The sequence below is a fragment of the Geotrypetes seraphini genome, chromosome 13, assembly GCF_902459505.1.
Source record: "Geotrypetes seraphini chromosome 13, aGeoSer1.1, whole genome shotgun sequence".
Lineage (NCBI taxonomy): Eukaryota > Metazoa > Chordata > Amphibia > Gymnophiona > Dermophiidae > Geotrypetes > Geotrypetes seraphini.
In genome coordinates this window covers 77,405,242-77,429,888 of record NC_047096.1, presented here as the reverse complement: position 1 = coordinate 77,429,888, position 24,647 = coordinate 77,405,242, and the positions used below count along the sequence as shown (strand labels likewise).

The window sequence follows — 24,647 nt, the reverse complement described above, 5'->3', positions numbered from 1 at the left end:
AATATTAATAAATATATTAGTTATTCATTCATTCAGTTACTGGTGCACCTAAGCTGAAAATAATGATCCCTAGGCCCTGGAAGGGCATTATAAGACACATAAACATGACATGATAGAGCTTCCTACAGTGCCCCAACAATCAGAGTTGTCATAAGCTTAAATATTTTCAGATACCGCATAGAATACAGTGAATACCTAGTTTGCTAAAGCCTTCAGAGACTGTGTTATTGCTTGAACATGAAAGACTTTACATGTCATTAGGGCCCTTTTTTTCAGAAGCTTTATTTGTGTTTTGGATGTCTGAAAACTAGCATTTAGACTTTCTTATTTCAAGGACATCTAAATCCCGATTTTATAAAGCCAGGATACAGATGTCTTAAACTGCAGTATGTCTTTATGGCAAGGGGACATGGTCTGGGCATTTTGTGGATGGGATTACGGAGGTGCCAAAATATAGACATCCAGCTTCTATTTCAGAAGAGGAAGGGATGTCTAAGCCCAAAACGATGGGCATTTGTATTTAGACTTGGTACCTGGCATGTCCAGGTTTCAGAAAGGTATTGCAATTGAGAAGCTTTGCACTGGAAGAGTTAAGGAAAGTTAACCTCTTAATTCCCCAATGGTTGCTGCCCCCCACACATACCAATTTGAAACTGGCAAGGGATACTAGGCTCTGTGACAACTTTCATAGTACTAAGTTTATTTTTCAAGACCAAAGACACTCAGATATTGTAAATATTTGCCTGTCCCTGAAGAGCTCACAATTAAAAAAAAAGAAAACAAATCACAAAAAGCTGCTGTGGGATTTGAGCCAGGGTCCACAGGTTCTCAGTTCCCTGCTCTGACAGTTAGTCTACTCTTCCACTCCAGATGAACATTTATAACATGCATATTCCTATGTTGTCAAATGATATCCAGGTCCCTTGTTTTGCCCTATTCGTAGTTTGCACATTTCAGTTTGTAAAATGGATGTTCGTGCTGTAAATAACCAGTACATGGATGTCCATTTCTTATGTATTTTAAAACAGGCTATACATCAGCAAATCCTGTTCTAAAACACAAGCACTACCAGCAACGAACCAATCTGGATGTCATTATTCTGAATTGAATATCCTTTCTAAAATGGTGTTTCCACATGGGAGAGGCCTTAGGTATCTGGCCATTCGGAATCTTAGGATGCACTGGGAAGGAAGCCTAAGACTCTGGCCTAGGTGCCTAAGGCCCCTCCTAGGTGCATCCCAGAATGCACTGGGAAGGGGAAGGTCTGTCATTTTGGATCGGCAAGAGCTGGAGGGTGTATGCATCCCTCCGACTGGACTGACTTCGGGAAAGGTACAGGGGTTGGGGGGAGGGTGTAGGGGTGCCAGAAGGTCTACAGGTGTGGGGAGGGTCTGGAGGGGGGTGGCAGGAGGGATCTCCTGCTGGGGTACTTCAAGGAGGTTTAGGGGACAGGGGTCAGGAGGGAGTGGGCGTCCCTCCTACCCTGCTGCAGCAGGAAGGATTCAGGGACAGGAGGGAGTGGGCATTACTCATGCCGGGGGGCCTCATTTGGGGGAGGTCCCCTGCCATAGCCACTCAGTTGTTTGTGGCAGGGGGATTGCCTTGCTACGATCAGCTGATAGCAAGGGATTAGGCGCAGTTCTCTAACTGGCGCCTGTGACATGGACGCCTGTTAGAGAATTGGGGGGGGGTCCATTAATGTGATTCTGTCATTGTGTGATTTTTAAGCCACTTCATAGGCAGCTGCAGAGATCGGCGTCCTAAACAGAATTTTCCCCAAACTGTTTTTGTATCATCATTACAAATTACAAAAGCTCATGTAATGTAACTCCTTCACAGAAGCTCAGGCATTGTAATACCATTTACAGAAGCAATGTAAACTGCTCTGAATTGACTCCGCAGTCATTAGTAGCAGTATAGAAGGGGGAACCCAGAGTTCAAGCCAACACCAGGTAGAGGGAAGATGGAAGTGCACATAGGACACAGACCTATGGCTGGAGAGATGGACATACACCAGGGACTACAGACTTGTGGCTGGAAAGACAAGAGAAGACAGAAAGGATTGGCTGGTGACCTGCCTACTGGGAGCCAAGATAGAAGACATAGTGAGCCGCATCGACAGGATCATCGACAGCGTGGAAGAGGAAGATACGGCGGTGGTGATCCATGTGAGGACAAACAACGTAAGCAACAGGAACTACAGCAGAGAAGGACTGAAGGACCAGTTCCGGATGCTAGGAAGGAAGCTGAAACCAGAACGCTGAGGGTAGCATTCTCAGAGATCCTGCAAGTACCCAGGGCCGATGAGAAGAGGCAGATGGAGCTACAAGCAGTCAACGCGTGGATGAGGCGCTGGTGTAAAGAAGAAGGATTCCACTTTGTGTGCAACTGGACGACATTCTGGAGAAAGAGCAAGCTATTCAGAAAGGATGGACTCCACCTCAGCGAAGACTGAACAAGGCTACTTGCAAGCAACATCAAGAGAGAAATTGAGAAGTTTTTAAACTAGGAAGAAGGAGAAAGCTGACAGTCGACAGAGTCGATAGTTCGGGAACCGGTATACCCAGAGGATACCCTGCAGGAAGATAGCGGGGAAGACGCAGCGGATCATGGACAGGACAGAAATCATGACAGATAGAAAGGGACACAAGAGGGAAGGAAATGCAAGAAAGTAACAGGCCACAAACTCAAGTGTATGTATACGAACGCAAGGAGCCTAAGAAATAAGATGGGTGAACTAGAAGCTATGGCACAAAAGATAACCTTGACATCATCGGCATCACAGAAATGTGGTGGAACGAGGAAAACGTCTGAGACACTGCAGAGACAGAGTGGGTCAAAAAGGTGGGGGCATTGCCATATACGTTAAAGAGGGAATTGAATCTACTGGAGAGAACACGCCATAACCGACGGATTAGTTAGAGTCTCTATGGGTCAAAATTCCAGGAACAAATGGACTGCAAATGAAGATCGGCATCTACTACCGACCCCCAGGGCAGTCCGAAGAAATTGATGGAGAAATGACCGATGAGATTAAACACAACTGCAAGGGAGGCAACGCAGTTATCATGGGTGACTTCAACTATCCGGGGATAGACTGGAACCTAGGCACCTCCGGCTGCGCTAGGGAGGCCAAGTTCCTGGATGCTGTGGGCGATTGCTTCCTGGAACAACTTGTCAAGGAAAATATGAGAAGAAATGCAATTCTGGACTTAATTCCAAATGGACTACTAAGACCGGCGCAAGATGTAGAAGTAGAGGGGCGCTGGGAACCAGTGATCACAATATGATCTGCTTCGACCTGGACACAGGGGTGAAACATCGATCCAGAACAACGGCCACGGCACTGAACTTCCAAAATGGGGGTTACGAAAGGATGAGACTCATGGTGTGGAAGAAGATTAAGAAGAGGATAAGCACTGTAAAAACACTAGAGCAAGCATGGTCCCTTTTTAAGAACACGGTCACCGAGGCACAAAATCTATATATATCACGTATCAACAAGGGATCCATGAGGAAAAACAACAAGAAACCGGCGTGGCTCACTGTAGCGGTGAAGGAAGCGATCAGAGACAAGAAGAAATCTGGGCAGGGGCTAGGCAACCACCTAGCACTCCACTTAACAAAGGGGCTTCCACTTACAATAGAATGAAAATTATCAGTATGTAGTGCTTATTAGTCCTCCTACCCAGGCTGGATTATGTGCCTACTGCTGATGCTAAACAAAACATTACTGTTTTGCTCTGCAGTTTACTGCATCTTCCTGAGATCTCTGACACTGGCATCCACACACATGCTCAGTTAACGGTGCTGGCACATGTTGGAGGAGACACAGCAGACAGCAGAGCTATGATCTGCGGACTATGTGCCTGATGGCCCATACTGGGCCCACCCAATCTGCCATCTTTGTGGGGCAGGGGAGAGTAGCCCAAGGGCTGGTGCACTGGGATTTAATTCTGGTGAACTGGGTTTAATTCCTACTGCAGCTCCTTGTGACCCCGGGCAAGTTGCAAGTTCATTGCCCCAAGTACAAAATTTAGATTGTGAGCCCACTATGGACAGAGAAAGTACCTGTATATAATGTGTATAGATAGCACTGTGTATGTCTAGAAGCACTATAGAAATGATTAATAGTAGCAGTGCTAGGTCTGGCCTAGCCCAACCGGGCCCACTCAATCTGCTGTTTGAATGTAGTGCTGGCCTAACTAGTCCCATCTAATCTGATGTCTGTATGTCTGCTCTTGCTGGCCCACCTAATCTGCCGTCTGCCGAGCTGTAGAACAGCATCATTTGTTTTAGTGTTGGGTCACAAGGCAAGAGTGACTGCACTATTTTCTGTCTCATAGTGTTAGTCGAACAATAGTTCAGCTCAACAAGTCATGAAAGAGTATTCAGTCAGCCTCACATTGTCAGCTACTATAATAGTTCAATGCTGAATGAACATAAAACCTTAGTGGCCAGAAAATGTGGTTATTATAGTAGCTGCAATCATAATCTATATGGAGAATAGCAATAAAAATTTCCTGAGATTTTATTAGTTCGATGCTGAATTACACTCAGGCTCTATACCTTATATTAAAAAATCCACTATATATATAATGCGGATCTGAACACAGTCTTTAGCACATACAACTATTTGGTTATGCAAAGGATTGATTAACTTATTCAGGATTATACACAATATTTAGTGGATTTTTATTATAAGGTATAGAGCCTGAGTGTAATTTAGCATTGAACTAATAAAATCTCAGGAAATTTTTATTGCTAAACTCCATATAGTTTATGATTGCAGCTACTACTATAATAACCACATTTTCTGGCTACTAAGGTTTTATGTTCATGAGATATTTTAAAGGCTGTTTATGATGTATCTGTTCTGCGCTCAATAAAAAGCTAGACCTAAAATTATTTGGAAGAGGACTAAATAGGAACTAAAAGTTTTGGGAAAGGACTGAATAAAACTAAAATTATCATTGCCACCAAGAGCTAGAATAAAATAAGAATTAAAATTTAATGTTTTGCAAATGAATTAAAACTAGAACTAAAATATTACTGGATTGTAAGACAGTTGCTGTTTCCACAGTTTGTTGGTTGTGGGCTCTAGGAGGAAGAGGCTCTATTAAAACCGCAGTGCCCTGATCCTGGTGAAGTTTGAGTACAGTTTTTTTTTCCCCTATGAGAGGGACTGAAGGAAATGTGTACAGGAAATTGTCTCCCCCCTTTCCAAATGAAGCAGGAAGGCATCCAAAGCAATACAATAGAGGACAAAGATCCTGGAAGAGGATTGTGGAAGTTTATTGTTCCGAGGAGAAGTGAAGAGATCTTACGTCCGGTGTCTCCCCAATAAGAGAAGATCTGATACAAGACAGACATGTTGAGAGACCTTTCATGAGGCTGAAGAAGCCTGCTCAATTTGTCCACTAGAATTTTCTGTTTCAAGCTAAGTAAACCACTCTGAGAAGTATTTGATGAGCAGTTGCCCAAGTCCAAATGTTGATTGCTTCCATACAAAGGATGTGAGATCCCATTCCCCTTTGTTCAGACAGAACTTAGCGACATGGTTGTCTACGAACAAGCACTTCCTGTTGAAGTAGACAGTCCTGGACTGTCTTGAGAGTGTTTCCTATTGCCCGTAACTCAAGGAGCTTGTTGAATAGAGTTTGTTGTTGGTGAGACTGTGCTCATTGAGTGTGGAGACCATCTAAATGAGCCCTCCAACCTATCATAGAAGAATCTGTGATTAGAAGGTTTTGATGATGAGGTTGGAAAGGCAGACCCAGAGGTAGATGGTAGGGCATCATCCACCATTGGAGAGTGTGCCATAGTTCCGGGGTTACATGTATTGGAGCAGAGAAGAATCCCAAGCCCCATTGGATTGATAAAGTCCACTGGGGGATCCTGAAGTGTAGGCATGCAAATGTGGTCACTTGATGCCATGTGACCAAGACAGCGTAACATCTGGTGTATGAATGTATGCTTAAGGGTTAAGATTGTGTAACTCCGATGAATGAGATTGTCAGCCCTCTGTTGAGTAGAAAAGCTCGACCTTGACTGGTATTCAAGAGTGCACCTATGAACTCTAAGGTTTGAGGTGGTTGTAGTCATGACTTTTGGTAGCTGATGGCAAACCCTAGAAGCTCAAGAAGACAAACTGTTGAGGTGATGGCAATCTGAGCTTTCTGCGATGGTGAGGTCTTGATCAACCAGTCATATAGAGAAATTCATGAAACCCCCATGTGTGAAGGTTGCTTTCACTACCATCAGGCATTTCATGAAGACACGAGGAGCAGAGGCAAGGCCAAACAGCAAGAACTTAAACTGGAAGTGGTAAGATTCTATGCAGAAGCGTAGGTACTTTCTGTACATAGGTAGGATTGAAATGTGAGATCTAGAGAGTAAAGCCAGTTGCTCTTTCCTAGTATAGGTAGAAGGGTTCCCAGAGAGATCATTCAAAATTTTTCTTTCATCAAGTAATTGTTTAGGCCTTGGATGTCTTAAATGGGTTGAAGGCCTCCTGACTTATTTTGTATCAGGAAATACTTTGAGTAGAATCCCTGGCCTCTCTCCTGCAGAGGAATAGGCTATATTGTGTTCTGCTGGAGAAGAGCTGAGAGTTCTTGATGGAAGGACTTCTGGAGGGAGTTGAAAAGAGACTCTTTTGGTGAGTGGTTTGGAGGTCTTTGGATCCAACTTGGGGCATAGTCCTGAGATATGACTCGAAGCACCCACTAGTCTGTTGTGATAAGGAGTCCTCAATTATGAAAAAAGAGCAGTCTGCCTCCAATAGGAAGATTGGGAGATAGAGTCAGGGGGATGGTGCCAATGATTTATAGAAATGAGTCAAAAAGATGACTGCTGCTTGGACTGAGTCTGAACTGATGCCTTCTGAGTCTTTTGTTGCTTAATTTGATCAGCAACTTCCTCAATCTTATCTCCAAACCGATCATCACTTTTGCAAGGAAGATCAGAAAAGCACTCCTGCACTGAGATTTCAAGATCTGAGACTTTGAACCAAGATATACAGCACATTGCTATTGCTACTGCAGAAGTATGAGAAGAAATATCAAATGCATTGAATCTGCCTCTAGCAAGATATTTTCTCATAGTGAATCAGTTCTTAAATAATTGTTAAAATTCCTTAAGCTGAGAGAGGAATTCATCAAATGATGGAGGTTATTTATTTAAAATATTTGCATAAATAGAGGGATAGAACTAGCAATCCAAGATTCTATTTGTTAGCATAGATGATTGAAAAATAAGTTTACCAAAAGAGTCTAATGTTCTGACTTCCCTTCCTGGAGGAACAGAAGGAAAAGACCTTGAACTGCATTAACGTTTTAAAGCAGATGATAATGAAGTTGTGTTCTCTCAAATCCTGGACACTTCTGTATTCTAATAATAATAATAACTTTATTTTTCTATACTGCCAACACCCAAAAAGTTCTAGGCGGTTCACAGAGTAAGGAGGACTGGACATTCCAGTGATAATACAAAGCAATCAGAAAGGCAATACAATATTTCAATAATGAAAAAATACAGTATGGAACTATAACATAGTCATCAATCAAGAACAAATTTTTTGAACAAATAGGTCTTAACCGATTTTCTAAAAGTACAATAAGATGCAGATTCTATTCATTGTGTCAATATTTTTAGGAGCTCCCTAGACTGACAGAGGGGTCTCCTAAACAGGATATCTCTCATGACTATGTAAAGGCACGTTAATACAGTCATTTGGAGGTGATTCAGAGTTAAGAAGCTCAAAAAGTTCAGAGTGAGGTTCTTCCTCTCTCTCCATTTGTCAGAAAGTCAGTAAAATATATGCTTTCTGGCAGAGACTTATACCTTTGAGGCGAAGGAGAAGAATCAGAAGGAATGCCATAAGATTATTTTGCTGATGACGACGTATGCATGGAATAGGTCCATGCTGACCCCAACGCTCGATGTCAAACAGGAGTGTGTGACCTCATCCTCGATCAACGCCTTGACGTATCCTTGGACTGGAGTGGGCTGAGGCATGCATGGAAGCCTTAAAAGCCTGTCACATCAGGAAGTGCTAGGGAAGTAAAATTCCTAGATGTAATAAATGACTGCTTCTTGGAGCAACTGGTCCAGGAACCAACAAAAGGGAGAGCTATACATTTGAGTAACATTATTATGACCACCTGCTAATATCAAGAACAGTGGCATAGTAAGGGGGGGCAGTCCGCCCCAGTTACAGACCATAAGGGGGTTGCTCCAGGGGGTAGGCGTCAGTATAATGGTCCTGGAACTTTACTGCTCTGTTTGCGTTGGGCCTTCCTCTCTGCTGGGTCCTGCCTTTGAGGAAGCAGGAGGAAGGCCTGACGCTGGCAGAGCTGTGAGTTAAGGTTTCTTATGGCCCGCCAGGGCCTTCCCTCTGCGTCACTGATGATGTCACTGATGACAATGCAGAGAGAAGCTCTGGTGGAGCAGGTCGCAAAAAATCTAATGGTGAGATAGGGTGGGGGAGTCGGTCAGGTCAAGAGGTGCTGCACAGGGGGATGGGAGGAAGGGATGGAAAACTGCTACACAGGGAGATAGGAGGGAGGGATGAAAAGCTGCTGCATAGGGGAATGAGAGGGAGGGGGGATGGAAAACTGCTACATAGGGGGATAGGAGGGAGGATTAGAAAGCTTCTGTACATGGGGGAAGAGAGGAGAGAGGAAGAATTGTTGGACATGGGCTGAAGAAAAGGAAGAGAGATGCAACAAAGACATAGAAAGGGGTGAGAAGGAGAAATCCTGCATATAGTGGAGGGGAGGGAGACATACATGGAGAAGAGAGAAGGAGAAATGTTGGACATAGGGTGGAGGGCAGGGAGATATGGTGCATGGGGAGAGAGAGAGAAATATTTCACATTATAAAGGAGGGGAGGAAGGGAGAGATGCTGCATGGAGGGGAATAGAGAGGTTTGACCCAGAGCACAAGACAGGGAGAGACACAGAGAGAGATGGTAGACAGTGGAAAAGAAACAGAATTGTTGGATAGGGCAATTGAAGGGAAGGTACAGAGATGGAAGATGGATAGTGAGCACGGAGAAAGAAGAAAATGTCAAATGGGCAGACAAACAGAAACCAGAACCTGGGACCAACATGATTTGAATAATAAAATGACCAGACAACAAAAGGCAACATAGTAAATGACAGCAGATAAAGACCCAAATGGCCCATCCAGTCTTCCCAAACTGATTAAATCTAAAAATTTGTTGTTGTTGTTTTTTTTTTCTTCTTCTTAGCTATTTCTGGGTAAGAATCCAAAGCTCTGCCCGGTACTGTTCTTAGGTCCAACTACTGAAGTCTCCATCAAAGCTCACTCCAGTCCAGGGGTCTCAAAGTCCCTCCTCGAGGGCCGCAATCCAGTCGGGTTTTCAGGATTTCCCCAATGACTATGCATGAGACCTATGTGCACACACTGCTTTCAATGCATATTCATTGGGGAAATCCTGAAAACCCGACTGGATTGCGGCCCTCAAGTTGGGACTTTGAGATCCCTGATCTACACCCTCCCAGCTACTGAAGCCCTCCCCAGCCCATCCTCCACCAAACAGCCATATACAGTCACAGATCGTGCAAGGCTGCCCAGTACTAGCCTTAGTTCTTCAATATTTACTATTATTTTCTGATTCTAGATCCTCTGTGTTCATCCCAAGCTTTTTTGAACTTCTTCACCGTTTTCATCTCCACCACCTCTCTCAGGAGCGCATTTCAGGCATCCACCACCCTCTTCGTAAAGAAGAATTTCCTTACATTACTCATGAGTCTACCACCCCTCAACCTCAAATTATGTGCTCTGGTTTTACCATTTTCCTTTCTCTGGAAAAGATTTTGTTCTACGTTAATACCTTTCAAGTATTTGAACGTCTGAATCATATCTCCCCTGTCCCTCCTTTCCTCTAAGGTATGCATATTCAGGGCTTCCAGTCTCTCCTCATACGTCTTTTGGCGCAAACCTCTTATCATTTTTGTCACCCTCATCTGGACCACTTCAAGCCTTTTTGTGTCCTTCGCCGGATACGGTCTCCAAAACTGAACACAATACTCCAAGTAGGGTCTCACCAACGACCTGTACAGAGTCATCAACACCTTCATTCTTCTATTGGTTACATCTCTCTTTATACAGTCCAGCATCCTTCTGGCAGCAGCCACTGCCTTATCGCACTGTTTTTTCGCCTTTAGATCTTCGGTTACTATCACCCAAGGTCCCTCTCCCCATCCGTGCATATCAGCCTCTCACCTCCCAGCATATATGGCTCCTTCCGATTATTAATCCCCAAATGCATTACTCTGCATTTCTTTGCATTGAATTTTAGTTGCCAGATATTAGACCATTCCTCTAACTTTTGTGGATCCTTTTTCATGTTTTCTACTCCCTCCTCAGTGTCTACTCTGTTATAAATCTTGGTATCAGCAAAAAGGCAAACCTTTCCTTCTAACCCTTCAGCAATGAACCCTTCAGCAATGAACAGGATTGGCCCCAACACCGAACCCTGAGGGACTCCACTACTTCCTTCGAGTGATTTACATTAACCACCACCCTCTGGTGTCTGTCTGTCAACTAGTTTCTAATCCAGTTTTCCACTTTGAGTCCTAACTTCAGTACTTCAAGTTTGTTCAAGAGCCTCCTAAGAGGAACTGTGTCAAATGCTTTGCTGAAATCTAAGTAAATTACATCTAGCATATGTCCTTGATCCAGCTCTCTGGTCTCCCAATCAAAAAATTCAATCAGGTTCGTTTGACAAGATTTACCTTTGATTTTATTTCATGTTTTGGGACACTGAGCACGTTTCACTGCTAAGGTCTTGGTCACGCCAGTTGTGGACCCGAGCAATATTAATGATCAAGCTGGAACAACAATGCAATATCGATAAAAGCCCTCACTGATTCAGATAAGTACCCATCTTGCATATCATCAGAAACTTTAATATGCACTCACGAGAGAAGCCTGATATTTAAAATTATACAGCTATAAATAAACTTTCATATAGGTTTCATAGACAAGCAGGTAGGCAATGGGGAACAAGTGAATGCTGTGATGGTTCTCCTCATACTCGCGGTCTCACTATCTGCGGATATGACTTTGATGTTGGTGTACTGAGCACATCACTTATTTATTTATGTAGTAATATAAATAAAACACATAGAGATGAAATACATATTTATTTTAGATATTTGTTGTAAGGATTAGTAGAGCATTGGTTTTGATACAGTTTTCACATGAATGCTTAGAAAACAATACAATTCCCAAAAATTAGGTTTAGGTTACCTTTAGTAAAGCCTCGGATCCTGTAACCCATCCTTTCTTTCAGCAACACTTCCATTATTTTTCCAACAACCGAAGTGAGGCTTACTGGCCTGTAGTTTCCCGCTTCATCCCTGTGACCAGTTTTGTGAATAGGGACTACATCTACTCTTCTCCAATCCCCAGGAACCACTCCCGTCTCCAGAGATTTGTTGAACAAGTCTTTATTAGGACCCACCAGAACCTCTCTGAGCTCCCTCAGTATCCTGTGATGAATCCCGTCCGGTCCCATCGCTTTGTTCACCTTCAGTTTTTCAAGGTAGAAAAAAATAATTTGTCCACCTTCAGTTTTTCCAAGGTAGAAAAAATAATTTTATTTTCTGTTTTGTGATTACAATATGTCAGATTTGAAATATGTATCCTGCTAGAGCTAGTGTTAGACAGCAAGCATGAGCTAGGACCTAAAAGAGGGCCAGATTCTCAAAACTTAAGGTTGCCTTTAATGCGGTCACTAAACTGGTTCCAGACCGTTTAGCCTGCATGCATTTTAGCAGCTTATTGCAGGTTTTAGTGCGCTTTCTAGCAGTCTCCGACACTGCCATTAAAATGGGCTCTTGAATATTGAAACGAGCACTCCAGTGGCTTCTTAAACATCGCCAAGTCATTCTCCAAGTGCGGCTTCAGCTTTTGGTGACAAAAATCAGTAACTGGGGTGGGGGTGCCAGTACAGTGCCAGCACTGTTAAAAGTGCATCTTGTGGCAAATGAAAAAAAAAATATATGATTCTCATAAATTATAGTGGGTTTTTTTTTATTTTTATTTTTTAGCGGGAGTGGTAAAAGCATGCTGCTTGAGCATATGTATTATAGCCCCCACCCCCAGCAGTGGAAGAGATGCCCACTCTCTCCTGCACTCTATCTGTATCAATACTATATCAAAAATTATTCAAAATGCTATTTAAGATTATATCATGCCTTATAAACTAATTTTTAACTACATGTGGGGAATCTCAGAATGCCACCTGTCTGCTATCAATTCATGGAGTACAGTGTGGCAGCACTCGTCACTGGCTCACCAAATGTGTCCTTTAATCTATTTTATTCTCTTTTTTTTCTTTCTTTTTCAAAATTGAGAAATTTTTATCATTTTTGTCATTATTTAATATGTCTACTCTTCATACTATTACTTATACTATTAATAAATAAATAAATACTCTAATAATAACTTCAAAATCATTTCCAGAATTTCAATTCATCATAGGTTGTCTACTCCATGTAATTTCTTTGTTATTTCATTCATTTCGACAAACTTTCATTCATTCCAATAAGTTTTCAGTAAGTTTTCTAATTTTTTCATATCCTCTAGATAACTTAGCTTATTAGTGCAATGTCGCTGTTACACTACGCCCCACCAACGCGTTTCGTATCTTCCTCAGGACGGGGGAAGTGCCTTAACTACAACACAGCAAACACAACAAAACAAGCTTTAGTCATGGGGATAAAAAACAAACTACACACTATCAATCCCTTCTGTTACTCACCAACTACATTTCAATCATTTGCTTACTCTAGCTACATCCAACCAATCATCAAAAGAGGCCCCTATATATAGAAGAGCTAGAAATTTGGGGGACTTTCTAAATAAAAAAGAACAAGGGGTTCCCTATCAAGGTTTCCATAGGGCATGCAATAATTGTCAATGGTGCCTTTATACTATGGAAGGGGAGAGTTGGATTCACCCTGGGACGGGCAAATTGTATAGAGCAAAACATGTTACGATTTGTGGATCATCCTGTGTAATATATGTCATCCAATGCCCTTGTCCCAAATTATAAGTGGGACGTACTATTCGCCCGGTGAAGGTGAGATTAACAGAACATAAGTCACGGGTTCATACCCAGAATGAGACTATTCCCTTGATGCGCCATTGAAAACTATTTAAACATTCAATTAAAGATCTTAAATGGCGGGTGTTGGATGCGGTTTAGGTTGGGTGGGAAGGTGGGAACCTCACTCTGACTTTAAATTTAAAAGAGCTTCATTGGATGCATGAACTACAAAGCATGCAGCCCTCTGGGCTGAATGAAACTAGTGACTGGTTAACTCTGGCTGAATGAATAATACAGTAGGATAGTGGTAGGATTGGGTTGTGGTGTTATGGATTGATGATGATTGATAAAATTTCTTTGAAGAATCAGGTTTGAACAGTGGTGCGTGATTGGGTAACCTGTGGATGATGTCATCAGGGGAGTATATCATGCAGTAAGAGAACACCGTGGCCATGTTTTGATGATCAGTTGGATGTAGCGAGAGTAAGCCAATGATTGAAATATAGTTGGTGAGTAACAGATGAGAACTGACCTCAGCCTCAAATGAGAACTGACCTCAGCCAATCACTGAGCGGCGCGTGACCCAGCAGGAAGCGCAAAGGTCGCGCTCTTGCATCGCGCCACTCTGCTATGCTTCCAAAGACAGCCATCCAGTAAGAGAGCACCGCAACTTTTAGAAAGGTACCGGGGGGAAGGTGTATTCGCTCCATAAGACGCACCCACTTTTCCACCCCCTTTTTGGGGGTGGAAAAAGTGCATCTTATGGAGAGAAAAATACGGTACTATATTTGATTTCATTCTTTAGTTAGGAAAGATATATACGTACACACACAAAAGTAATAACACTATTTATTTCCATAAATTTTAAATTTCAGTAAAAGTTCTAATTGAGATATGCTTGATTTTACATTTTTTGAAATTGAATTTGAATTCACACTAAACCTTAAGGTATGCTCTTAAACCATGGTATATATTTCTTTGCTGTGGAAAAATAAAAAAATAAACTGTGATTGTAACTAGATCCTTATCACAAGCACATAAACTTTTCTCTTGGAAAATGTCCCATTAGTATCTGTCAAAAATAACTGTCAAAAATTGTTAGACAGCTTTGAACAATTGGGGAAAAAGAAAACCAATATTGGTGAGAAAGTAAACCAAAACAAAACATGATAAAATTGTCCCATACAACACTGATCCATACATAAGACAACATAGTTAAGTATCATGATCTAATGATCCCCCCTTTTACAAAACTGTAGTGCGGTTTTTAGAGCCGGCCACGGCGTTAACAAAACTGACAATCATATGAATTCTATAAGTGTCGGAGATGTTACTGCTATAGCCGGCATTAAAAACCAAGAACAAACAAACAGAAATTGGCCCTTGATACTCCACAGAATCAAAGAGCAACCAAAAACAAAAACGCTGTGGAGATGTCCAAGATGCAGGCTTTATTGAAGATACAATCATAAAATCCACATAATAAAATGTCTAGGACCCATAAGAAGGGAACTATGAACCCAACACGGTCTGTGTTTCGACGACCCTGTCTTCCTCAGGAGTCCTATGGATAATGAAATAATAATGATTGGAATATGTCCTAAAATGATATGTGATTTATTTATGAATAACATGCGATGAGTAGTGATTAAAAAGTCAAAAAAGTGACTGGTGTCAAAAATGATATTCTATGAGTGTATAAGTATTGAAAATATCTCTTAAAGGTGACCAAGTCAAAACTGTGATAAAAAGTGCCTCTGAGTGACCAAATCATAACTATAAACTAAACATTAAGGGATGGTGAGATAGGGAGATTTCATTTAGGGCTCCTTTTACGAAGGTACGCTAGCGTTTTTAGCACATGCACTGAATTAGCACGCGCTAGCCAAAAAACTACCGCCTGCTCAAGAGGATGCAGTAGCGGCTAGCACATGCGGCATTTTAGCGCACACTATTCCGCGCATTAAGGCCCTAATGCGCCTTCGTAAAAGGAGCCCTTAATGATGTAAAAGTGACGTTTGAAGTGGTGTGAGTGGATTTAAAAGAATTTAAAAGAATAAATGCCTCCAGCATGCCTGAAGTGGGGAAGGAGAAAATTGAATAGACAGAAAAAGGCCATTGTGAAATATGAGAGTCCTAAGTCACAGAACGTGGATCAAAGGCTGAGAACTAAAAATGGACACATATGAAAGTAAACCTATGTATATGGCAGGACAAGAGTCTAAGACAACTAAAAACCAGATTTAATATAAAACATGTACTTATTACAATAGTCTAATTTATATGCGAGGCTAATTTGATCATTCGAAAAAAAAATTTTACATCTAAGGACAAACGAAATTATAAAAATGATATCTAAAAACAAAATCTAAAAGCAATGTAAGCCAAAAGGAACGATAAAAATCCGCCCGTGGGGAACAAGATAAGATAGATATCCCATATCGAGCGCACTGATGCCAATAATGCAAGTAATGCAATCAATAAAAAATAAACCAGTGTGTAAAAGCAAGGCTAAAAAAAGGTGGATCTACCTGGTATATGCATACAGTACTGAAGATGGAAGTGCTGAAAAAAACAAAAAGAGATTACCCAGTATATGAATGCAGTGCTAAGATGAAAATATAAAAGGGTATAGTGCTTACTGATCCTGCTCGAGAGCTCTGCACGATAGAGTAATGAATGCTCTAGTGCTGTAGAAAAACACGCGTTTGTGCAGGAAGCTATTTAACCAAGATAGAAAGAGATATGGAGTATGTGGAGCCCTTGGATTGGTCAAAGAAAACTAGGAGAATCAGAGAAATGATGTCAGAAAGGGGGGAGTCTGGAGAAAAAAGAGGATGAGCTCAGGGTATAATATCATAAAGGGGAGTGGCTCAGGGTATGATGTCAAAAAAGTGAGTGGAAAAAAGGGGGTCAGAGAAAACTCATACACAACTGATGTAAAAGAGGAGTGAAGATAGAACTTAGGTGTCAAGGCAAAAAGTAATAATAATAATAATTTATTTCTTATATACTGCTATACCAGAAGTTCGAAGCGGTTCATGACAGAAATACTTACAATCAATATTTGGGGTACAAAATAAAACAGTCAGTCTAAAATGCAATAAAACATTAAAAATACATCTGATTAAAATAATAAAAGTTAAGGCAGTGGCATAATTAAGATATAAACAGCTGTTAGAATTCATGATAAGTTAAAACAATAACATGATATAAGAATTGAAACTTATCAAACAGACGTGTCTTCAATAGTTTTCTGAAATCAACATAAGTAGCCTCAAATATAGGTTTTCCAAGTCATGTATTCAATTTAGCTGCCTGGAATGTTAAAATTCTAGCAAAAAACTTCTTATATTGACATGATTTCAAAGAAGGATAATTAAATAGATTTATACTCCGAGTACTCTTATTGGAACAATTCAAAAAGAACTGAGAGGCAAGGTAATCTGGTAGCATCCCGAAAACTGCTTTGTAACTAATGCAGGCAAACTTGAAGAGAACTCTAGACTCCACAGGTAACCAGTGGAGTTTTTGAAAATAAGGGGTACTGTGTTCCCCTTTGTTTTAAACCAAAGATGAGACGAACCGCAGTATTCTGGAAGTGATGTAATATGATGTAAAAAAAAGTAGATAAAAAAAGTTAGATAAAAAAACTGAGAAAGCCCGTGCTAGGTGACATGGATTGGGGGTGGGAAAAGAACACTTAAGGGCTCTTATTACTAAGGTACGCTAGCGGTTTTAGCACGCGCTTAGTATGCGCTACAATACCACACACACTAAACATTAATGCCTCCATAGAGCTTGCTTTAGTATTTTTCATTTAGCGTGCGCTAAAAACGCTAGCGTACCTTGATAAAGGAGCCCTAAGTATGAACTAAAAGAGAAAGGGTAATATGCCGGACTAACATAAACTGATATAATACAACCCAACAAAGACTAGTGTACAAGAGAAATAATAATACTGGGAAATAGTGATCACAATATGATCCGCTTCGATCTGGACGCAGGGGAGAAACATCAGTCCAAAACGACAGCCACGGCACTGTACTTCCGAAAAGGGGGTTACGAAGGGATGAGATTCATGATAGGGAAGAAGATTAAGAAGAGGATAAGCATGCAAAAACGCTAGAGCGAGCTTGGTCCCTTTTTAAGGACACAGTCACAGAGGCGCAAAATCTATATATACCACGTATCAACAAAGGATCAAAGAGGAAAAAGAACAAAGAACTGGCGTGGCTCACTGTAGAGGTAAAGGAAGCGATAAGAGACAAGAACACTTCATTTAAGGAATGGAAAAGGTCAAAAACGGACGAAAACTGGAACAAGTACAAACAGCATCAATGCAGGTGCCACAAGGCAATAAAAGGGGCCAAAAGAGACTACGAGGAAAATATAGCCAAGGAGGCAAAGAACTTCAAGCCGTTCTTTCGATATATTAAGGGGAAACGACCCACGAAGGAAGCGATGGGACCGTTGGATGACCATGGAATAAAGGGAGCGCTAGAGGAGGACAAAGCAATCGCCGACAAATTGAACACATTTTTTGCGTCTGTATTTATCGAAGAAGATGTACACAACATACTGGAATCCATCAGGCTATATGCTGAAAATGAAGACGAAAAGCTGACAGGTTTGACGGTCAGTCTAGAGGAGGTGTGTAGGCAGATTGAAAGGCTTAAGAGCGATAAATCCCCGACACCGGATTGCATCCATCTGAGGGTCATCAAGGAACTGAAAGGGACCATAGCTGAACTGCTTCAACTAATAGCCAATCTGTCGATCAAATCGGGAAAGATTTCGGAAGACTGGAAGGTGGCGAATGTTACGCCGATCTTCAAGAAAGGTTCAAGGGAGATCCAGGAAACTACAGACCGGTGAGTCTGATCTTGATACCGGGAAAGATGGTAGAGTCCTGATAAAGGACCGCATCATTGATCACCTTGATGGACACAGGCTGATGAGGACCGGTCAGCATGGTTTTAGCAAAGGCAGATCATGTTTGACGAACTTGATGCATTTCTTTGAGGAAGTAAACAGACAGATAGACAAGGGTGACCCGGTTGACATTGTATATCTGGTTTTTCAGAAGGCGTTTGACAAGGTTCCGCATGAGCGACTACTTTGGAAAATTGCGAGCCATGGAATTGAGTGTGAAATACTCACGTGGATTAAAAACTGGCTGGATCATAGGAAACAGAAAGTGGGGGTAAATGGACAATACTCAGACTGGAAGAGTGTCACCAGTGGGGTGCCACAGGGCTCGGTGCTTGGACCCGTGCTCTTCAACATCTTTATAAATGATCTAGACATTGGTACAAATGTTTAACATGTTTGTTATTCTTTCAGAAAAGAACAGATTTGTAGTTCGGGGAGTTTCTCCATACCCATCCTTCTTATGTGTTTCTATATAGGGCTTTCGCTTGCCAAGGAACAAACTGAAGGGGGGCAGCAGAGCCCTCTGGAGAAAGAGGAAGAGTTAAAAACCTGGAATGGATTCCTTCTGCATGGCTCATGAGTATGCAGAGAATACCCTACTGTCCAGAAAGACAAACCTATCTACTAGAAAATATATTAGCAAAATAAGAACCTAATCTCTTTTTCAGTTGCGATTTCTCTGTTATTGGTATGTGCAGAGTTTGACTTCCTTAGGATTCCAGTTCAACTTTTTGCTTTAGTATCTCTACTACTGATGTGTGGTCCCTTTTTTTCACATTTGTTGAGGGTCTGTCTATGTTTTGCATGTGTGACTAAGGTGTGATATTCTGCCCCGAAAACAGCCTCCTGCCACTCAGCTGGTCAGAATAGGAAACCTTTTTTTTTCAATGGGCACAGGGCCTTTGGCATCTGAGCCAATCAGGGATTTAGGCCCCTCCCCATGCAATGGTGGGAAGGCCAGCCATTTTGGACAAGTGGGCCATGGAGTAGGAGTGACTGAGCATCCCTCCTGCCTTTTTTGGGGAGAGAAAGGAGGAGCATAGGGGATGTTTGGGGGGGCACCTGGTGCGGGGGTGGGTACCCCTCCTGCCATTTTTTTTCTTGCATGGAAGGGGGTAGCACGGCAGGATGGAATGGGCATCCCTCCTGCCGATTTTTGCTAGAGTGATGCGGGGTATTCCGGTGCCACATTTATTAGGGGTCATCAGAGAGGACCGTCAATGGCCGGAGGGTGGGGGTGGGGCTTTTTTAATTTATTTTTTTTATGGGACAGTTAGGAGAGCTTCTTGCCTGATTATTTGGCATGATTGAGCAATTATTTCCACCCTATTGGTTCTTGAAAATCTATTGTACTGTATATCTTGGACCCCTGAGGAAGAAGTGCTTTTCGAAACACAGACAGTGTTGGGTCTAGTACGCTCTACAACAAAAACCAGCCTTTGGATATAATTATTATTACCATCATTATTATATTTTTAATTACTTTTATTGATGCTAATTTAAAGGTTTTTAATAACTTTTAATTGAATAAATTCCTGCACCTTGTACATTTTCTGCCGTTTATTTTTGGTTTTTAGACCTGCATTATCAGGCATCATCTACTGACACTTTTTTTAAAATCCACTTTAATACAATTGCCTAAGATAGAGCTTCCCAAACTGTGGGTTGTGACCTCCAAATGGGGTCACAACCTAGGTGGGCTCTCCATAGGCACATTATTCTGTACTTCAGGGAGGGGGGGAGGTCACAGTTACAAAGAGTTTGGGAAGCTCTGGCCTAAGAGACATATATATATATATATATATATATATATATATATATACACACACACACACCAAAATATGCACTGTTACAAGTTCAAGTTTTAAAATTTGATGTTCTGCTTATTAGTTTCCTAAGCGGTATACATTTCAAATCTAAAATCAGGAAGACATAAACTCAGACATAAAGACGTACTGGTACAAAAGGGGGAGGGAAGAGAACTATATGTCAATATAAGATAGAAAGACATTAAAGGGTAGCACAATAGGAAGGTACCTGTCTGAAATTTTGTGTATTTGGAAGAAAAAGAAATAATTTTAGAGACCGAATGCATCTTTAAATAAGAATGTTTTTAATTTGGTTTTGAAGCGGTCTAGCTCTGTTTCTTCCTGCAGTTCTGTGGGCATTGAGTTCCATAGCATAGGGGCAGTGACCGAAAATAAGGTAGAACGGTTCATGCTAATGTGACGCATCGATGGAATAGACAGAAGATGTTGGGTGATAGATCTTAATACTCTTAAAGGAGTGTATGGGATTATGAGTCTGTTAAGAAATTCTGGAAGGTTTGTAACTCATGTTTTGAATGTTAGTAATAATTTATATGTAATTCGATACAATATTGGGAGAAGCAGAGTCACATGATCAAATTTTATCGCATTTTCTATAATTTTTATTGCCGTGTTTTGGATCATTTGCAGGCATCTAAATTCTTTTTGGGTGTATAGCATGTTGCAGTAATCTAACTTGGAGATGACCAGAGAATGAACCAGGATGTTTAAAGATGAGGTCTCAAGAATTTTAGAGAGGGAACGAATCATTCGAAGTCTGTAAAAGCTCTTTTGTACAACAGCGCTAATTTGGTTTTGATATGTCAGTTTGTTGTCCAATATGATGCCTAGAAGATTCATAGATGAAACAATTTGAAATTTTGAAGAATTGAGACAGATTGGGATTTCCAGATATATTCCTTCTTTGCACGGAAACAACATAATTGAGAATTTTGCAATGTTTAGCATGGAACATAAGAATTGCCATACTGGGACAGACTGAAGGTCTATCAAGCCCAGTATCCTGTTTCCAACAGTGGCCAAAACAGGTCCCAAGAACCTAGCTAGATCCCAAGTAGTAAAACAGATTTTATGCTCTCTTTGGCTTCCGGGACTGGCATCATGATTGTTGCTGTTTCCCGGGTCTCACCATGTCTGGATAGATAGAACTGATGTTTCAGCAATCATGATGTGGTTTCTTCAGGATATACTGTGAGATCTGCAGTTTGTCTTTATATATATATATATATAGTGGGTTCACTGACCTGATTGAGAACAGGGAGGTCTGTTGACCATGAATTTGAATTTTGGTAGGAGAGTACGTCTGTCACAAATCCCATGCAGTTGCAGCCAATCCTACATTGGCGAAACTGGATGCACTGTAGAGGAAAGGCTAAAATAGCTCAAGAGACATCACAAGCTATGCAATAAAAGGTAATCAAATTTGCAGATGGCATAAAATTATTAAATCACAATCAGACAGAGAAATTACAGTAAATTGTTATAAGGCTGGAAGACTGGGCATCAAAATGGCAAATGAAATTTAACATAGATAAGTAAGATTTGATATTCTGCCTTTCTATGGTACAGTCAAAGCAGTTTACATTTTTATTATATGCAGGTACTTTCTCTGTCCCTAGTGCAGTGGTTCCCAACCCTGTCCTGGAGGAACACCAGGCCAATTGGGTTTTCAGGCTAGCCCTAATGAATATGCATGAAGCAAATTTGCATGCCTATCACTTCCATCATATGCAAATCTCTCTCATGCATATTCATTAGGGCAGTGGTTCCCAACCCTGTCCTGGAGGAACATCAGGCCAATTGGGTTTTCAGGCTAGCCCTAATGAATATGCATGAAGCAAATTTGCATGCCTATCACTTCCATCATATGCAAATCTCTCTCATGCATATTCATTAGGGCAGTGGTTCCCAACCCTGTCCTGGAGGAACACCAGGCCAATTGGGTTTTCAGGCTAGCCCTAATGAATATGCATGAAGCAAATTTACATGCCTATCACTTCCATCATATGCAAATCTCTCTCATGCATATTCATTAGGGCTAGCCTGAAAACCCGATTGGCCTGGTGTTCCTCCAGGACAGGGTTGGGAATCACTGCCCTAGTGTGCACACAATCTACATTTTTGTACTTGTGGCAATGGAGGATTAGGTGACTTGCCCAGAATCGCAAGGAGCTGCAGCGGAATTGAATCCAGTTTCCTAGGTTCTCAGCCCACTGCATTAACCATTAGGCTACTCCACCATGCCACATGCAAAATGAGAAGAATAACCCATACATAATAACATAGTAACATAGTAAATGACAGCAGATAAAGACCCGAATGGTCCATCCAGTCTGCCCAACCTGATTCAATTTAAATTTTTTAATTTTTTTCTTAGCTATTTCTGGGCAAGAATCCAAAGCTCTACCCGGTACTGTGCTTGGGTTCCTTCTTGGGTTCCAACTGCCGAAATCTCTGTTAAAACCTACTCCAGCCCGTCTACACCCTCCCAGCCACTGAAGCCCTCCCCAGCCCATCCCTCACCAAACGGCCATACACAGACACAGACCGTGCAAGTCTGCCCAGTACTGGCCTTAGTTTAATATTTAATATTATTTTCTGATTCTAGATCCTCTGTGTTCATCCCATGCTTCTTTGAACTCAATCACAGTTTTATTCTCCACCACCTCTCTCGGGAGCGCATTCCAGGCATCCACCACCCTCTCCATAAAGTAGAATTTCCTAACATTGTCTTTGAATCTACCACCCCTCAACCTCAATCTCTGGTTTTACCATTTTCCTTTCTCTGGAAAAGATTTTGTTCTACGTTAATACCCTTCAAGTATTTGAATGTTTGAATCATATCTCCTCTGTCCCTCCTTTCCTCTAGGGTATACATATTCAGGGCTTCCAGTCTCTCCTCATACGTCTTCTGGCGCAAGCCTCCTATCATTTTCGTCGCCCTCCTCTGGACCGCTTCAAGTCTTCTTATGTCCTTCGCCAGATACAGTCTCCAAAACTGAACACAATACTCCAAGTGGGGCCTTACCAATGACCTGTACAGGGGCATCAACACCTTCTTCCTTCTACTGGCTACGCCTCTCTTTATACAGCCCAGCATCCTTCTGGCAGCAGCCACCGCCTTGTCACACTGTTTTTTCACCTTTAGATCTTTGGACACTATCACCCCAAGGTCCCTCTCCCTGTCCGTGCATATCAGCTTCTCACCTCCCAGCATATACGGTTCCTTCCGATTATTAATCCCCAAATGCATTACTCTTCATTTCTTTGCATTGAATTTTAGTTGCCAGGCATTAGACCATTCCTCTAACTTTTGCAGATCCTTTTTCATATTTTCCACTCCCTCTTCAGTGTCTACTCTGTTACAAATCTTGGTATCATCTGCAAAAAGGCACACTTTTCCTTCTAACCCTTCAGTAATGTCACTCACAAACATATTGAACAGGATCGGCCCCAGCACTGAACCCTGAGGGACTCCACTACTCACCTTTCCTTCCTCCGAGCAACTTCCATTAACCACCACCCTCTGGCGTCTGTCCGACAGCCAGTTTCTAACCCAGTTCACCACTTTGGGTCCCACATTATAACTACATAATGCTAGATATAGCATTAAGAGTCACCACCCAAGAGAAAGATATAGATATAATCAAGGACAATACATTGAATTCTTCTGTTCAGTGTGTGGCACTGGCCAAAAAATCAAACATTATTAGGAAAGAAAATGCAGGATATCATAATGCCTCTGTATCGGTCCCTGGTATAACTAACGTGACCATTTATTTTTTTCATCAAAACAGAACATCTATTAATTGTCAGTCTCGCCCCCTAATCGCTGCCTGGCTGGCCCGGAACGTCCTCTATGATGTCAGAATTGACGTTGGGAAGAAGACTTCTGGGCGGCAAGCAGCGGGGAGGTGGGGGGGTTTTAAATCGGGCGCTAGAGGAAGGCTGGCTTTGGTGCAGTAGGGAGGGAGGGGAAGTGATCGCCTGTCCTGTTGTTCCTGCACACAGCTTCGGGACGCTGTCCTCAAAACAGAACATTTTGGTGTCCCGAAGCTGTGTGTGGGGTCAACGGGACAGGGGATCTAAAAACGGGACGGTCCCGTTCAAAACAGGACATATGGTCAACTTAGGTATGACTGCACTTTGAGTACTGTGTGCAGTTCTGGTCATGGCATCTCAAAAAAGATATAGCAGAATTAGAAAAGGTACATAAAAGGGCAAACTAAATGATCAGTGGGATGGAGTGAATCTCGTATGAGAAAAGGCTAAAGAAGTTGGGGCTCTTCAGTTTGAAGAAGACATCACTGATAGAAGTTACACAATGTCCTGAGTAGAACGGTAAACATGAATCAATTGTTTACTTTCAAAAAGTACAAAGTCTAGGAGAACGTATCATAAAGTTGCTTAGTAATACTTTTAAAACAAATAGGAAAAATAATTTTTTTCACTTAGTGCATAGTTAGGCTCTGGAACTTGTTGCCAGAAGATGTGGTAAAACAGTATAGCTGGCTTTAAGAATAAAAATTTGGATAAACTCCTGGAGGGAAGTCCATAAACCATGGGCCTGGGGAGAGCCACTGTTTATCACTGGGGCTAGGGAGCATGGAATCTTGCTACTTTTGGGGATTCAACCAGATACCTGTGACCTGATTTTGTCATTGTTAGAATCAGGCTGCTGGGCTGGATGGACCATGTATGGCAATTCTTAGGTCTGATGTCTTATGAATAAAGGAAGAGGTTGGGGATAGTTGTAGGAACTTTTACTGACTTTTCTACTGGAAATATGATGGTTT

At 41.7% G+C, this 24,647-nt stretch overlaps 1 protein-coding gene across 3 annotated transcripts in view; it reads left to right on the top strand.

Annotated features, from left to right (window-relative positions):
* The window catches only part of MLLT6 (MLLT6, PHD finger containing), a 240,675-nt gene that overhangs the window by 17,493 nt on the left and 198,535 nt on the right, over positions 1–24,647 (top strand). The gene's annotated exons all lie outside the window — the stretch shown is intronic.